The sequence below is a fragment of the Pantherophis guttatus genome, chromosome 2 (genome assembly GCF_059756535.1).
Source record: "Pantherophis guttatus breed Tessera chromosome 2, ASM5975653v1, whole genome shotgun sequence".
NCBI classification, from domain to species: domain Eukaryota; kingdom Metazoa; phylum Chordata; class Lepidosauria; order Squamata; family Colubridae; genus Pantherophis; species Pantherophis guttatus.
Genome location: NC_142064.1, coordinates 155,714,180 through 155,732,268, shown reverse-complemented (window position 1 = coordinate 155,732,268; position 18,089 = coordinate 155,714,180). Strand labels below are relative to the sequence as shown.

At 39.7% G+C, this 18,089-nt stretch overlaps 1 protein-coding gene across 1 annotated transcript in view; it reads left to right on the top strand.

Annotated features, from left to right (window-relative positions):
- The window catches only part of BAIAP2 (BAR/IMD domain containing adaptor protein 2), a 183,160-nt gene that overhangs the window by 61,795 nt on the left and 103,276 nt on the right, over positions 1-18,089 (top strand). The window lies entirely within an intron of this gene.

Below are 18,089 nucleotides of genomic sequence, written 5' to 3'. Positions count from 1 at the left end.
AAGGAAGAAGGTCAATTCAGCTCCTCCCTAGAATGATGTAAGGATTTTGCTTTAGTTTGGCAATGTGCAAATATATATCAATATAGTGATAAAAATGTATCAAAATATTCAATAAATTATAGAAAACAAATATAAAACCATAGTGTCAAATATCCCTGAACTACAAAATATTCATTACATGCAATTACTTCCACCCACTACTGTTTCAGTAAGTATAGTGAAGCATACAACTTCAAATTGCATATTTAAAAAGCCATGGTTTTTAAAACTTCCTAAATATTAAAATTGGGAGCAGGAGGAAAGATTTTACTTTGTCTAATAGTGTCATAAGGAGCCAGACTTTAACTCCTACAGAACTTTCAAGGTGATTGCCAGCATTGAGAACTGCACTTGGAAACAAATTGGCAATCAATGCAGACCCTTTAATATTGGTGTTTGCATTGAGTAGTTGCAGTTTCTGGATCATCTAAGTGATGAGAACACAGTGACTGTAGCCAGTGTTATCTTTTCCTGGGCTTCATGTGTTGTTCTAGGTTCTTACATTGTGCTAAATACAAGGCAAGCCATTTTTGCCTTAATGCACTTTATAATAATACAGTTTAAAAAGGGGATGCAATGACTCAACATTTAAACACACTGAACTTGATAGTTGGAAAGCTGACAGCCCAGGTTCAAGACCCAAGTGCTGCACAACAGGGTGAGCTTCCATTAGTTGCCACAGCTCCTGATCATGGAAGCGTCCTTGGACAATGCTGGTCCCTTGGCCAAGAAATGGAGATGAGCACCGCACTCTAGAGTTGGATATGATTGGACAGAGAAACCTTTATTTTTACTTTATTATCAAGAGAAGAAAAGATTGATAATGACTTGTACTTTGCAAGAGATTCATAATATCGTTGAATACAAAATGAATGGCAAATAAATTTTATAAACAAACAAACAAATATCTTTTCTAGTTATTGCTGTGTAAGTAGGTACCAGAAGTTATGTTTGCCAACAGATAATTAAATACCATCAGTATACCAAACATACCCTATTCTCTGCTGATAAGATACCCTCCCTCAACTGTTCCAGGTAGATGTTAAAGATGCATGGAGAGAGTAGACAGCCTTAAGGCAATCCATGAAGTAGAAACCTCTGAGCTGATCTCTCATCCCGCTCGGCCAAATACCAACCAGAACTAACTCATTGGGCAGGAGGAACATCATTGAAGAATAGCCCACAATTCCAGTCCCATAAAGTTGGTCCATCAAGATATCATGGATCCATTGAGCGATCAAGGAGGACCAAAAGGGTTGCACTCTCCTACTCCCAGTCTCTCTAAAGCTCATCCGCAAATGTGATCAACACAGTTTCTATGCTATACTTTAGCCAAGATCCAGTTAATCCCGTTCCTCTGGAGCTTTCTGAAGTTGCATTTCCTCTACAGCAGTGGTTCTCAACCTGTGGGTCGGGACCACTTTGGGAGTCGAACAATCCTTTCACAGGGGTCGCCTGAGACCATCGGAAAACACATATTTTCAATGGTTTTAGGAATAATTTTATGGTTGGGGATCACCACAACATGAGAAACTGTATTAAAGGGTCGCGGCATTAGGAAGGTTGAGACCCACTGCTCTACAGCCTTTTCTAGAAAATTATCAAGAGTATCCAGGTTGAGGGAAGGCTTTGTGAACAGTGGGCACACCACAGCTTCTTTTAGAGGTACTTAGAGAGGTGTAAATTGCTGCTCAATACTAACCTCTTACCATCTGTGAGAGGCCTTGACTAATCATCAGAAATAGGAATCTGGCTGAGAAGTAGCAGAGCTGACACTATAGAGACCTTTAGCCACTTCCACGATACTCACAATCTCACATTGACCACAGCTTACTTCACAAGACAAATACCCAGTCATTTCCATTGAAACTGTCCAGCTAGAGTCCAGCTTTGCTTGGATCTGAGCAGTTTTATCCGCTAAATCGCAACATAACCTTGAATTACACTTTGGGAAGTAAAAAGCATGTCTAAGGCAGTGTAACTCTATTGAACTCAGCAGTGTAAGTGATCTTAATAGCAGCTGCATATAATGTGGGTGTATTTCAAATTGGGGTAAATCATTCTGCTGCCTGTGTCCCAACCTTTTAGTGCATCTATTTGCTGTTTTCACTAGCCCAGCGTGATGTTAGTAATTGTTCTGGTAGATGGCAAACAAAGCACTAAAGAGCAGTTGATACAAGAGTGCTGCTTTCATTTGTGAACTGTCGAAAATAATATTGGTTTAAGAGCCAAAGAAGGCAATATTTTTTAAGGGAGCAGCTTGTTTTAGAAGAATTTGGCTGAACTTAAAATTTAAAAATATTACCTTGGGCAAAAAGTTAGGAGAAAAACTGACTAGTTCCCCATTTTGAATGAGTGAGTTATAGATTTTTCTGATTTTTATATAGCCATAGAACACTTGAAAAAGGCCAGGGAAGAGATTTTGAGGAATTTAAAACTTTAATCAGCTATATAATTTGCCACAAATGTATTACCTTGGGCAAAGGGTTGAAAGACAAATGGACTTATTTCCCATTTTGCATGAGTGAATGATGCTTCTTTCTCATCTTTATATATATCTGTAGAATATTTGACAAAGGCTAGAGAAGAGATTAATAAACTGTTTCCACATATTCTAGATGTGAGTCATCTCTATGCATGGTCCTTGCCTCTATGATGTTGACAAGAACAGTTGGCACATCTCGTGTGATCTTTGAGAGCTTTAATATATTTCAGATAAGCTATCCTCTAGGAAGAAAATTGCATTTGTAGTATTTACATTAAAACTACATTATTTTTGCTTTCAAAATTGTATGCTGTTATAAAATAGGTTTGTGTATTAACAGGAAATGTAATGCAATTTATCTGGAGAAGTACAGTAAAATGGTTGATAATCTAAACGTCCAGCTCAAGACTATAGGCTATTGTGTTAATGAAGGAGTTGATGCCCAATAGAAGTGATGCTACTATTATTGATAACAGTTTTTTAGGGACACTAATTGAGGCCTTCAAGTTAAACTTTAGAATTCAACATATAGAAACTTTTCCAGCAGGAGCTGTGTATTCACCTCCTCCCCAACTCAGGCTCTTCAGAATCCAAATCATTTTGAATTTCTTCAAGATGAATTCTTTCCAAGGCACAATAAATAATTTAGTTCAACTACTATGCCAAGCCACACACAGCATTAACTATATTTTGAGATAGTTATCAAAATGATTTTGATTCTGATTTTCTAACTGATCATAAACTATGATTTGCCAGTTGGAACATCATGGTGGATTGATATGGTGTCTGAATTCCATTCCAATTATTTCATAAATATCTTTTTGTGCTTGAAACTTCACAGTAGCAGATGGTGCTTCTTCAATTAAGCCTTAGTTCACTAGTTTCATAGCAGCAAATTGTTAACAAAAGATATGCCAACTCTATTCAAAACAACAACAACAATGCAGTAATACACCATAATCAGAATTTTAATGTAATTTAATGCAAAATCTCTGGCAAATCATAAAACAGATGTAAGATGAATGCCCTGCCCTAGGACTGCCAGTATAAATATATAATCTAATCATTATTTGTAAATACTCAATTTTCTGCATGTTTAGAAGAAATAGTCTGAGTTCTTCATTAACTCCCTAAACAACTTGCTTTAATTTTACCAGAATGTAAATTAAATTAATCAGGATTTTCTGTGAATCTTGAGTGCATTGTTCCATCAAAGAAAGCACATTTTATGTCTGAGTGCCATGGAGGATATTTTAGATATATTCTCTATTCTTCATTCAAATTAGGAATACTTGGAATTAATGCCGTCAATGTTAGAAACTCATACATTGTCCTTTAGTTCCTAAAAACTGGGTGGGCAGCTTAACACAATTGTTTGTACTTCTTGGCCTCACTCAATTGTTTAGGAAATTGTTTCAGATCAGAGATGCTGTATATTCCCTTTCTTTGATACCTGCTGTTTGACAAAAAGGGAGATGGTACCAGGAAAGGAAAGGAAGAGGAACTACCAACATAGATTTGGATATCTGTGTTATGGTTTTTTTTTCCTCTTTTGGTTTTGGGTCTATTCATCTCTTGCTTCAGCCCCATCCATTAAAGATCTTTTCCCCTCTTCAAGTGGGAATACAACTTATGATAGCAAAAAGGTTGCTCATCCTCCAGCAATAGCAGTATTTTAGGAAATAACTCCATGGCGCCCAAACATTGGCATAAGATTCTTTCTGTTGTAGATGTGGCAGCATTTTTATATAACTATGACATCAACTGGTATAACACATTATAGATTTTGAACCATAGGCATAATTCAGGAGAAAGATTTAGGAACACAGAACTTTGTTATATCCCTACAAATCATCTTCTCCTGAAAACCCTACTGCAGTGGTTCAGTGGTTCCCTTTTGTCTCAACCTTCTCCTCACCACAGAACCTCTTTAAATACCTTTTGTAGCCATGGACCATGGCCACAGACCACCAAGATTTAACTCAATATTTAAATTGAGTTAAGAACCTCTGCTCTACTGTATATGAAAACATGGTAATGTCATACAAGACTTCATACATGTTCTGAAAAGCCAGACATTTTAGCACATATGTCAGTGTTTCAAAAAAATATTGCCAATATATGGAGAGTTCTCTTGGGCTTCCCCAAAATCTCTTTGCAGTTTTTTTTTTTAAAAAATTCCCATCAAGCAACCACCCACATTTAATCTTCCCTTGTTGCTCAGTTTCTAAATCCCCTCCCTCATCACTGTTCCAAATAAATGTGCTAGACTGCATGATTGGTACAGTAAAAGTCATAATGCAGCCTTCTGGCTCCAATAAACTCTCCGGTTTCAGGAGTATTTAGGGAATCATCTTGAACTACAAGCTGTTAGAACTCCAAAAAGTCTTTCCAGACGCTTTGCTAATCTGATATACACACAGTGGTGTTCCCTTTTGTCCCAAGTCAACAACTCATTTGGGTTCAATTGCAGCCGTGTGCAGATACATGACATTTCCTGAAGAGCAGCAGAGTGAAGTAGGGTTTTTATTATTATTTTTTTGCCAACTGGCCTCTGAGGAGCCTTTTATCTGTTTTAAAAACACCCTGTGGAGAAAAATGCCAGTTCTGTGTCTTTTTGTACTTTCCTTTTTTTGGTGGGTAAAGCATTTAAGTGTACTGCTTTTTCTGCATTGAAGAAATCAGAGAGATAATGCAGGGCTCTCCATTAGCTTCAGCTAATCCTCAGAGAACTGGAGCATCCTATTTTGACTACAGGACACATAGAACTTGAGAAAGTAGCTGTGGATTTGTGTTACATTTTCTCATTCTTTTGGGTGTACTTGCTTTGTTAGCGTACATTTTCTTTAACCTTGAAATTCTTAGAGCTTGTGAATTCCAGTACATTGAATGGATGTAACTCTGTTAAATTAAGGAGTATCTTCTGTGTGAGATTCACTGGGTTTTTAAGAAAAATTACCAGTTAGCCAGTTCCTCTGACAAAGGCGAATAGTTTTTAACTCACCCTCACCTTTGCTTTACTCCTCAAATTTTTCTCTGGTTCATTATTCTTGAGTCACTTTATATATATAATAAAATAATAAATTGTTACTCTGTTTCTAAAATGTAGATTTCCTATTTTGTTAATGCATCTTGGGTTCACCAGGATTTCCTCCATTCCATTTATATTTTATATACTTTAGAGAGCAGGAAGCTAAACTTCAGTTTAATGTAAAAAATTTTATATCTTGCCTTTTGTAGTATATTTTTAATTGGCAGGGTTGTTTTTAGTCATTTATAAATGGAAAAAATCTTTAGTTACTTAAGGCAATGACTTTAATTATGAATTTTTGGAAGTTTAAATTTCTGAGTATACTTTGTTGTTTGCATATTTGCAGTGATCAAAAGGATTGTACAACTTCTGTCATTTAATCTAATCAAAGTCATGAATTTCGGTTGCTAAATTATATTTCTTAAAAATTTTAGAGAGGACAGTAGAAAGGTGGAAACACATATTTCCAATGCTTGCATGTAGATTGGTGGAATTTTTTACTGAAGGCGTTGAGAAAGTTTTAAGAAGTGAGTTACCTTACATGGGTATAACTTTGCCATTCTTTTACTTCTAGTTGTTTCACCTAATAATCATGGGCATTTTGCAAGCTACTATTACACAGGCAGAATAATAAACACCTGAATCAAACAAAAGTCAGAATTGCCTTCCTGAAGATTTGTTCTGCCAGCTACATTTTCGAAAGATAATCTCCACCTATAAGCTAATCTTATTCGTTTTATAGCTCTTGAAAAGCTAGATTCCTCCTCTCTTCTTCCTAGTTCAGGGACATGCTAACCTCATTGTAAAACCTGGTACTCTATTCAGAAGTGACATCCAAAAGACACTTCTTATTTCAATTTTTTAAAACAGAAAATACATATTTATTGTGGTGGTGGTGGAATTCAGGTGTATAAAGAAAATAATGAATTTGGGGGGAAAAACAGAGAGGAAAGAAAGAAGCCATTTTAAAAACTGTTTTAAAAGGGCTGGTGAATATTTAGGCTAAGAACAGGGGAGAAAAAAAAGATGTTTCTCATGAGACATTTTACTGGCAGAAGTATGAAATCTGTCAAGAACGAAGAAATGAGTTATATTTGACTTGCTGAAATTAATTAAAGCTGTACATAATATCATTGTAGGAAGCTCTAAGCTTGAGGGGCCCTTGATGCTCTCTGAGCCTGGTTGTTTTCTTTTCTAGTTTGGGTTTCATTATCCCAAAATACTGAGTACCTAGTTTGGGTAATGAAACCACCAGGCTCAGAGAGCAGCAAGGGCCCCTTATTTCAACCCTGAGCTACCCGTATTCTCCTTTATTAGCTCTAGGCATGCAAGTGGAACCTTCCCCTTCCTTGCTCTTGTTCATACAGTATTGCATTTTCCTCATGGCATTAAATAGTCAAAATGGCAGCTGTGATGGTGCGATGGAAGCTCTGCCTAGAGTGTGTATGCATTGCACATATAAAACAGCTGGAGGTTTGATTACCCCATCAGGATTGCCCTCTTTACTTTTTTGGGCCTTGCTGTGCAGACACACTGATCTGGAATATATCTAGAGGTGCCAGATTCTCAAAACAGAGATATTTTGATATCTAATTTAAACGGAACTGCAGAAATGAGTGCCCATTGGTATTGAAAAGAATATGAATGAAAAGTATCTTTAGAAGGTTTCCTCTATTTCAGTGATGGTGAACCTTCTTGCCATCACGTGCCAAAAGTAGGGGGAGTGTGGGGTGGTTGCATGCATGCGTGCTCACACCCATAATTCTATGCGCCCTGCCCCCTGATGCATGCGTGCGCGACCCCCCCATGCTCCCCCCGCTTTTGGCATGTGATGGCATGGTGGGCCTGGTAGGCCTGTTTTTTTTGCCCTCCCCAGGCTCCAGAAGCTTTCTAGGAGCCTGGGGAGGGCGAAAACAGCCTTCCCCACCTCCGGAGGGGGCCCTCCGCAGGCCGGAAACAGCCCATTTGCCGACTTCCGGTGGGTCCAAAAGGCCCAAAAATAAGCTGGCCAGTGTGCAAATGTGTGCTGGAGCTGAGCTAGGGCAACACTTGCGTGCCCAACAATATGGTTTGGCGTGCTACCTGTGGCATGCGTTCCATAGGTTTGCCATTACGGCTCTATTTTATACTTAATGAAGCTGTTCTCTTCTGGCAATACGTTTGGATTAAAAAGGAAAGAAAAGTTAGAACTGCCTCCCCTCTTACAAATAGGCTAAAATTGGCAAGGGAGAAAGAGGGAAGCTTTTTTCCTTACTGCAGTTGTAAGAGCAAGGACTGCAGAATCTGAACACAGAACATAGAATAATAGGGTTGGAAGGGACCTTGGAGGTCTTGTAGTCCAACCCCCTGCTCAAGCAGGAGACCTTATACCATTCTGGACAAATAGATGTCCAATCTCTTCTTAAAAACCTCCAGTGATGGAGCCCCCACAGCTTTTCATTGATTAATTGTTGGAAAGTCTTGGGTTCTCCTAGATATAACTTAATGTTCAGTGCTAAAAGAGATAAGCTTGGAGAAGTAACTTATATAGTAGGAAAATGGGGGAAAAGGCAATGGTGGTATTCACTTACCTTCGCCACCAGTTTGCAAATGTGAGCGAGCGCGCTCGCTTTGCTCGCATGTGTCACCTCCGCGCATGCGCAAGATCTTCTGTGCATGCACAGAGTGTAAAAAATGGGACATGATGATGTCCAGGCACGTGGGCAGAGCCTCCGCCCGCCGCCGCTGCTACCAGTTCGCCTGAACCAGTTAGAACCAGCAGAATACCACTACTGGAAGAGGGTCACTGGTTCATTCTTGAGTCTAAAAAATGTAGACCCTTTCAATATACCATCAGTATCCTGAGCAAAGTTTTGCAGCCTTGACTTAAGCTAGATAGAAGCTTGGAAGCATTTTCCAAACTAGCATAGATCGAAAAAGAAAAAGAAAAAAAAAATCATGTGTGAAAACTTTCCTTCGTAAGAAGCTAAGGTCAGAATGGCATTTTATACTGAGGGTCTGTTGCAAGTTAATCCGTTCCAGATACTCATGCTGATTCCTTTCCTACTGAATGTTGAAATTCTCCTGGTGACTTTAGACAGATTGGCTTTGTGGACAGGATGTTTTCCTGTTTGTACATTTTTGACTAAATTGCAAGGAGTGAAGGTACAAAAGATGTGTCATCACTGTGGATCAGTCCTAAAAAAAAAAAAACCAACACTGTGGCATTGGAGGTAAATTAGTTGTTTCACAGAGCTTGCTTTCTGGCAGTTTTTGTGTTAGAAGTGTGCAGTAGTTTGTGCTGCGAGCTTTTCTCTGTGAGCGCAAAGAGCTTTTCTTTGTATATGGAACTACTTCCTCTTAAACTGTGCCAGGCATCGCCTTTGACCCAGATTGAAAACCTTCTGGAAGTGCTCCTTTTGAATTCTCCGGGGTGATTAATACATCCCTTAATTGGATTTGTACTTGTTTGAGGTATCTGTGTTAGCAGAAGGATGTGGCGATGATAAACATGGTGAATGTAGAAAGGTCATTTTCTATGTAAGAGAGTAACTATAACAGCAGATATATAACAAGCTAGGGTCATCCATTTCAATGACTGGACTGATTATGATTGCCAAGCCCAGTTATCAGGCTTAGGAATTGCTGATGGTTCAATTTATGCTCCTAGCTTAGACTGACAGGGATCTCAGGAAAATCAATGGATCATCTTGGTCAAGGGCAGCCAGTCTTAGAAACATATATAAAGTATGGCTGGCCAGTCATTGAGGCAGGGAGAGAGTGAATCATATTTACCCACTCCAGATGGTCACCACTGCTTCCACTACTTCTGTGTTGTACTAGGGTGCTCACCTGTCCATGTGTGCTGTAAGAGCCCTTAGAGCAGGGGTGTCAAACTCAAGGCCTGGGGGCAGGATCCAGCCCGTGGGGTGCTTAGATCTGGCCCACGGGGCCGCCCTAGAAACAGCAAAGGACCGGCCCGCAGTGCCTCTGCCAGCGAAAATGGGCTCCCAAGCTCTATTTTCGGCTGTGACAGCTTCCTGCAACCCTCTGCCAGCAAAAACGGAGCTTGGGAGCCCATTTTCGCTGGCAGAGTACTCGGGCCGCCACAGGCACCCCCGACATGAGTGATGTCAAGCTGGCCACGCCCACCCTGGCCACGCCCCTTCCAAGTTCAAAAATAACCCTGATGTGGCCCTCAATGAAATTGAGTTTGACACCCCTGCCTTAGAGCAACCTATTCAGTGGACACTCCAGAAAACCTAGTGCAGGTAGACTTAAGACCACAATTTAGCCCAAAACGTCTGTTCCTAAGTGAAACAGTTGTTAACTGAGTTTTGTCCCATTTTATGACTTTTCTTGCCACATTTGTTAAGTGAGTCCCTGCAGTTGTTAAGCTAGTAACACGGTTGTTAAGTGAATCTGGCTTCCCCACTGATTTTGCTTGGCATAGAGTCACAAAATGTGATCACATGATCCTAGGACACCACAAAGGTCATAAATATGAGTCAGTTGCCAAGCATCTGAATTTTAGTCACGTGACCATTTTTTTTCTTTTAAATTTGATTTATATGCCGCCCTTCTCTGGAGACTCAGGGTGGCTTACAATGCGTTAAGCAATAGCCTTCATACTTTTGTATATTTATACGAAGTCAGCTTATTGCCCCCACAAACTGGGTCCTCAATTTACCTACCTTAGAAAGGATGGAAGGCTGAGTCAACCTTGAGCTGGGGAGATTCGAACTTACAGTAATTGCAGACAGCTGGTGTTAATCACAATGCTATTAGTCTGCTGAGCCACCAGGCCCAGCCAACCATGGGGATGCTACAACAGTTGAAAGTGTGGGAAACGGTCATCAGTCACTTTTTTCAGTGCCGTTGTAATTTCAAACGGTCACTAAACAAACGGTTTAAGGACCACGTGTAATAATTTTCTGGCCATAGCTTTTGGTTACAGGCTTTCCCAGCACGATTATTTTCAGATGAATGAACTTCAATTCCCAGAAATCTCAGCAGCGTCCATGCTGGCTAAGGAATTCTAGGTGCTGAAGTCATAGGGAAGTTGCCACGATTGGGAAAGACCATTCTAGTATCTCTCGGAACAGCAGCAGATCCAGCATTTCAAATAGAATATTGTCAGGCACAAAAAACATCTTCTTCCTGCTGTGTCAGCCACTGAAAACGCTTGTTCCAACATGAAGCAAGATATTGTAGATGAGATAGTCATGGAGTCTCAAGTGAAAGTTAGTTCTCTCGTGGTTAAAAGTAAATGTATACTGCAGGGGTAGGTTCTACTTACCTTTGCTACCAGTTCGCAATGGGGCCATGCACAGAAGCTTCCTGATGACGTCGGGGTTGGTGGGCGGAGCCTCCTGCCGGTTTTACTACCGGTTCTTGCGAACCGGTCCAAACCGGGGGCAACCCACCACTGGTATACTGCAGCAGGACACTGCCAAAACAAGTAATATAAGGAAACTCTGTCTCCTGCCCTAGAGAGAACTGCTTCTACCTTATTTATTTATTGTATTTATTGGTTCGATTTATATGCTGCCCTTCTCCGGAGACTCAGGGCGGCTTACAATGCGTTAAGCAGTAGCCTTCATACTCTTGTATATACCTGCTTACTAGGGCTTTCGGGGGGAGCCCCTAAGCGGTGTTCTTTCTTTATACAAAGTCAGCTTATAATGTAAAGTAGGGAGGAGAAAAAGATGCAAGACATTTGAACACTGATAAATAGAATGTGCATCTGATACTTAGCAACTGTTGGAATTCTTTCTGAATAGCTTCTGAGGAGCGGGAAATAAAATCTATTTTCAGAAGTTCTTAGAGTCTTGGGTGCATGCAAAGCTGTTTCAAGTCCAGCCTGCAGGGGAAAAAACTAACACTAATCTGCAAAACTGTTTCAGTTCCAGCCTGCAGGGGTGGAAAAAAAACCCCTAACATTAATCTGTGCTGCTATTGTAAATGGCTTCTTGAACTCTGTCCATTCTAGGGATTTCAGTATTTCATTTATTTGAGGGGCCTGCCTTACTCAATGCAGCAGTGAATGTTTTCCTGCTACTTGTTGTTACCAGCCACCTCCACCCCTCCAAGGAACTAGGGAGATGGGAACAATGATAAATATAGGGATTTCCTCTTTCTAAAAATAAAAATAAGTAAAAAATAAAATCCTGGGCCTATTTAAGCCCAGCAGCTGGTAGACAAACAGTAAAGGTCTAGGTCATTTTAAGCATGCATTTCCAAACACCAAAAACATATATTTAATCTAGCATTTTATTAGAAAAAAGCATAAAAGAAAAGGAAAAATATGGATGGGAATCCCAAAGAAAGGTGTAGATTTCAGGAGTGACGGTAAACAATAAACAAAGCGACAGTAACTAGGTTCATCTGTAATTGATATTAACCCTCAGGGAAAATAGCTGTGAGAAGAATTGGGCGAAGCTCTGACATATCCAAAATAAATCCAAAAACTGAATGCAGTCTGATGGATTGCTTATGGAATCTTGGTTCACGAGATTTTTTTTCATAGACCTTTAAAAGATTGATATTTTCAAGCTTTCTTTTTTTGGTCTTTCTACGTGAAGATTCAGAAGACAAAAATCATCTTCCCTTGCCATTTAATTTCAAGAAGAGACGTTATTAGTGATAAAGATAAATAATTCATAGGCCGACTGTGGTTATACTGCTGATCCGGTGGGAACACCTAGGCATTACTGCAGAAATGCCTGCTACAAGGAAAATAGCAACTACAGAGGGAGATTAGAGAACCTAACAGAAGGTGTGTGGCTATGGTTGGCTTAAAACCTTGAAATATGTTGTCACAGAACTGGAACAATTCAAGCAAAAATGCTTCCTCTATTTCTCTCTTTCTGAGATGTTACAAAACCTGCAAAAGACAACTAGCTCCAGTCATAAATCAATTCAGAGAGACTTTTGAATGTATGAGGCAAATCTTTTATGCTTAACATTGATTTGGTTATAAAGGTAGTCCTTGACTTACTGTTGTGACCCAGGCCCAAGTAGCTAGTTATTGACGCAAACAGCTCCAAAACAAACAGACTTTATTAGAACAGCTGAGAATTAACTCATTCTCAGCGTAGTCCAAACTAAATTAAAACAAACTCTTCATAACACAAATTCTTCAGTCTAATCACCAAACCTTGGTATAATTAGGCAAACTGCCAAAGGCTTCTCTTGGCAAAAATTCAAAAGCAGAAGACACCGACAAGACATAAGTGCAGCAATACTATCAGCGTTGTTTTCCAACAAAGAGCCCAAGAGCCGTTGCTGGTCTTTTAAGCCTTATGGGAGGGGCCAATCATCTCTGGGCCTTACTCCCGAGTTGTCCTTTTTGCTTTAGCTGCTCTTGCCTTCTGGCAGCTCTTCTCATGCGTGCACTAGGAACAGGCTCTTCCTGTTCCTCTGCCTCTCTACTGTCAGCCTCTGGAGGCTCCGGAGTCCGCACATCAGTCCCCAATGGCCCTGGCCCCATCTCTGCCTCTGATGCAGAGCCCTCATCCGGGCCTTCCCCAGCCTCCAGGATTGGCCCATGTTCTTCCTCAGCCTCCTTACTGTCTGAATCTGCAGGCTGCTGGCGAACCATAACACTTACAACGGTTCATTTAGTGACTGTTCAAAGTTACAACAGCACTGGGGGAAAAAAGGGACACAACCATTTTGCACACTGATGACTGTTGCAGCATCCCCATGGTCACATGATTTACCCTTGAATGCTTGACAAGTGGTTCATATTTATGACAGGTGCACTATCCTGGAGTCATTGTGATAATCTGTTGCGACCTTCTGACAAGCAAAGTCAATGGGGAAGCCAGATTCACCTAAAAGCCGTGACTAATTCAACAGCTGCAGTGATTCACTTAACAAACGTGGCAAGAAAAGTTGTAAAATGGGGCAAAACTCACTTAACAAATTTCTCACTTAGCACCATAAATTTTGGGCTCAGTTGTGGTCGTAACTTGAGGACTAGCTTTATTGCTATAATGGCAGACATGCAGAAAGCCACAGAAGTTGTTTTATCAGGGGTGAAGTTCTGTTGCAACAGAAAAGAGTACCGTGGCACCGGAAGGTAGAGGGATAAGGAGGAATACAAAAAACATCCAAGCAGATTTCATGTCTTCTTGGCTACTCAGCTGCAGCCCTTCTCAGAACAAAAGAAACATCGGGAAAGGCAGCAGGATTGATGCCATCAAAAACTAAACACATGCAAAAGTCAATGGCTGACACTTCTCAGTACTGCTTTGGTACCAGGACATCTAATTAGTCTTAGAAGGAACAAAAGCTTATCAGTTCCTGTATGTTGTATCTGTTACCAAGTAATACGGTAACAATTTTGAACTGAGTTGAGATAAAAGAGCCTATACTTGAATCTAACATCAGAAAGATGTGCACTCAAGTAGCAGTAGTGCTTTCTTCAACCACTGTGATTTCAAACTGTGTTCCTAGGCAATCATCTTCCCTTTTAATTACAGCATATCAAAGAGACCTTTAGATGCCTGAGGCCCTTTGGAGTATTCTCCACTCGAGGTGAGGTTGGTTGCCTCACTCCTGGCCTTCTAGAAGGGCCTTGCAACCTGGCTCTGCCTGCTGATATGGGTTCCTGGCACGGATGCTCAGTGCTGGGGATGGCTGACAGGGTAGAGAGAAGATCCCCACTCTCATGTCACCTGTCCTCTTGGTTTTTCAGTCTTTTTTAAATCTTTCTTATGTTTAATTGTTTTCTATTGGTTTTTTTCGTATTCTTTAAGCCAGTGGTCCCCAACCTTTCTAGCTTGGCAGTCTGGCCTGGCATGGGGGGGAAGGGTGCGTGTGAGTGGCACAAATGGAGCTTCATGCTTGAGCACGCAAAGCTCCATTTATGCGAGCAGAGAGTGCTCGCGTATGAAGTTCCATTCACGTAAATAGAGCATCGTGCACTAATGCCCTTCACTCACACAAGTGGAGCTTCACACATGAGCACAAGCACCCTCCACTCAAGCGCCCTCCGCTCGCACAAGTGGAGTTTTGCACATTTGCCCTTGCCCATTGTTTGCGCAACCTGGTTTTGAAGAGGCCATGGCTCAGGAGTTGGGGACCCCTGCTGTAAGCCACCCCGAGTTGCTGTTACAGCAAGATAACACCAATTGCAATGCAAAGGTATATCTATACCTTTATTTGTATATACTTATGCTTGCATATCTATACAAATGAGTCCGCATTTGTATAGATAAGCGCACTGACAATATATCACTTCTCTGCACATTGACAATTTATCACTTAATAGAAAGCCTTCTGATTAATCAAGCCAAACATTAGCAAAAACTCACTGTATCTTACCAGTGACAAGCATCACCATAAATCGAGGACTTGGGGTGAACTCCCTCTGTTATCTTTCTGCAACTTCCACATTTGCCTTCCCAGTAGTGACATAGGAAGGCAAATGTTGCATTGTTTAATGTTATTCATGCAAGTTTGTCTGGGTGGTCATGCTCCCTTTTTATTGTTTAGTTTGTTAATTATGTATTCTTCTAAAATTGTAAACTGTTCAAAGTCTTTCTGGAGTTGCGCAGAGGTGCACTGTTGCAGCACCAACAGAATTGTCAAAAGATTCAGAAAATTTCTTTGGATCTGAAGATAGGCCATCAATTCTGTTACTTTAGAATTCCCTGTGATTTCCAAATTTCTTGTTTGCCAAAGACATAGTCAAGGGAAGTATAAATGCCTTCCAGGGAAAAATAATGTTGATTGGCGGAGCTGGGAGGAACAGAATAGCCCTAATTCATAGTTGAACAATACGTTTACTGAGGGGGGAGGGCATTCCAGGTTCCCCAGAACATCACTTTTGAGGTTCTGGTATGTGATTTTCCTGATACTGTGCTGCCCAGAGACCTTTGGGATTCATGTGGTTTACAAGTACCAACAGTGAATCAGTAATAAAGAACATTAAACAAAATATAGTGCATGCAGCACTCAATAAATCTATTATTTTAAATTTTGGTTTCTTAAGGTGTGGTTTCTCTAATAGAGATCTTTTGGTCAACTAAATAAATGCTGCTAAAGGGATCTTGGGAATTTGTTGGTAAAACAGAATATATCTATTTCAGGTTGCAACATTAATAAAGCCCTACCATTCCTGACAAAAACATCTTGCTGCATTACGTTGTATCATTCCTGATCTTAATAGTTTAGCCATAGTTTTGAACAGAGCTGTAGCCCCAAACTTTAGTGCCAAAAATTCGGTGTGAGATTTATGCTACCTGCCTTGCTGTTTCTTATCTATTCATTTTCACATTACAGGTTTCTGTTGACTATAATTGTATTGTCCTTATCAAAACATTTTCTCAAAATTCCAAAGGTGCTTTTCCAAAAGGCAACTGGACTTTCTTGGGTTTTTCCTTGAAAAACTTTTCACTTCTCATCCAAGAAGCCTCTTCAGTTCTCTTATTGGATGAGAAGCGAAATGTTTTCAAGGGAAAAAAATAAAGGAAGTCCAGTTGTCTTTCAGAAAAGCACCCTTTGGGACAACCATGACCTGATGATGGAGAATCTCCATAGACATTTTTTAAAAGTGTTATTCACTTGATACATCCAAAACTGTATTCATCTAAAAGGAAAATTAGGTTTTCTCAAAATAAATTATCTTTAAAGCAGGAAAGTTATCTTAGATTTGCTGAGCCTGTAATAAAGGAAGCATATATGTGTTTTCTGTCTAAAAATTCAGCATCTTTTTATTTTGGATAAATACAATAGGTTGTTTACCCATTGTGTCAGAAATATTTATGATCAGATTCAGGGGTGGGTTCTACTTACCTTTACTACTGGTTTGCAATGGGAGGGCATGCGTGTGCTTCTGCGCATGGGCAGATCATCCATTACAACATCTGGGTGGGTGGGTGGAGCCACCCGCCACTTTTACTACCAGTTCGCAAGAACCTGCAGAACCGGGAGCAACCCACCACTAATCAGATTATGTCCCCCTGCCGATTTTTTCCCCCTTGATTTTCCCTTTTTGTTTTGGGAATGGGCAGGAAGAATGTCCTTTTCAAAACTCTACAAATATCTGATGATATGATGAGATTTTAGAACAGAAGATGAATAATTTTGGAGAAAAAACATTTTATTTTAAATGTCTTAGATCCATTACAAAGAAATATTGTTGTAAAAATTCTAATAAATCAGAAAGATCTGCATTTTGTATCTGATCTCTGAAAATTGACTTTTTTGGGGGGGAGGGTATAAGATTCCTTGCAATGTAAGAGGAAGCCTGAAAGATCTGCTGTTGCTTATACTTTGAGGATCTTGTCCAATGATGAATATTCAGCATATGTTAAAATATTTTGACAGCTAAATGTTTGGTTCTTGAAATGCTGACTTCAAACTTTGTAGTGGCCTCTTTCAGTGACAAACCAATTTCAGTAAAGCTGGAATGAGTCACTCCAGCATCAAAATGCTCCCATGGAGATTGGAATGGAATGGTTTTGAGCTGGTGTGCTTTAACATCAAAGCATTTTGTACAGCTTTTAGATACATCCTCCTCCAATATGATTGATTGACAATTACGTGCTATTAAGTTGGTTTCAACTCTTCTTTTTTTCTTTCCTCTCATCTTTCCTACCAAAATATGGGAAAATTAATTGAAAATAAATTCCTCCCTCCTATTTCAATGTTTGGATGATATTGCACCCAATCCTGCAACTTTTAGCAAATGCCCATGGCAACCATGCAAAACCTTTGTTATGTTGCTTTACCAAGCAGGTTTACAAGTAATATAAAAAATTAAAACCTGCCACATACAAGTTATAGTTCTGTAACAAGTTATAGTTGTTTAGAGTTGCTATTTCTGAAGATGGTGTACGAGCATGTATGTTTATCTCTATGAAAACACATATCTTTTTAAAAATTGCTAAGGTTACAGAGGGTTAACTACTGTAAAGGAATGGGACAAGCTTCATAGCTGCATTCTCTTTTGGCATTTCTGATAAATATTTGTCCCATAATTTTTACATGGTTTAGCTGTTTGTTAGGCTAACATCTGCTGCTACTGAATAACACGTACCTTTCTTTTCCCTGTCCATTGAGCAATTGTCTCTACCCTTAGCAGCAAAATTCATTCCCTTTTGAAAACTAAATTATATGTGTGTTGGTCTTTTAGGTTAGTAATAGATACTGACAAAGTGGAGTTGATTGAAATCAAATTGTTTTAGAACCACAATTTAATTATTTAAATCACTACTCAGGAAGATTTGATTTAATTTCTGTCATGATGTATTCACTAATCAAGAGGATCCTATAATCACCATTTCCAATAGCAATGCATTCCTGTTTTATTTTACAGCCTGAATGCATATTTTTCTGTGCCTGCAGAGAGCTGTAAATTTTATTATTTAGAAGATACATACTGTGTAAAAAATTATTTACTCATTTTTAGAGCTTGATTTCAGTTAAAAATTGAATTATGATCTCCGTACCAACCAAGCAGGCATATACACTACTTGTATAATAATCAGGAGCTGAACTGGTTCCAGTTAACAATTAACCTGTTCGGTTCATTGTTGTCCA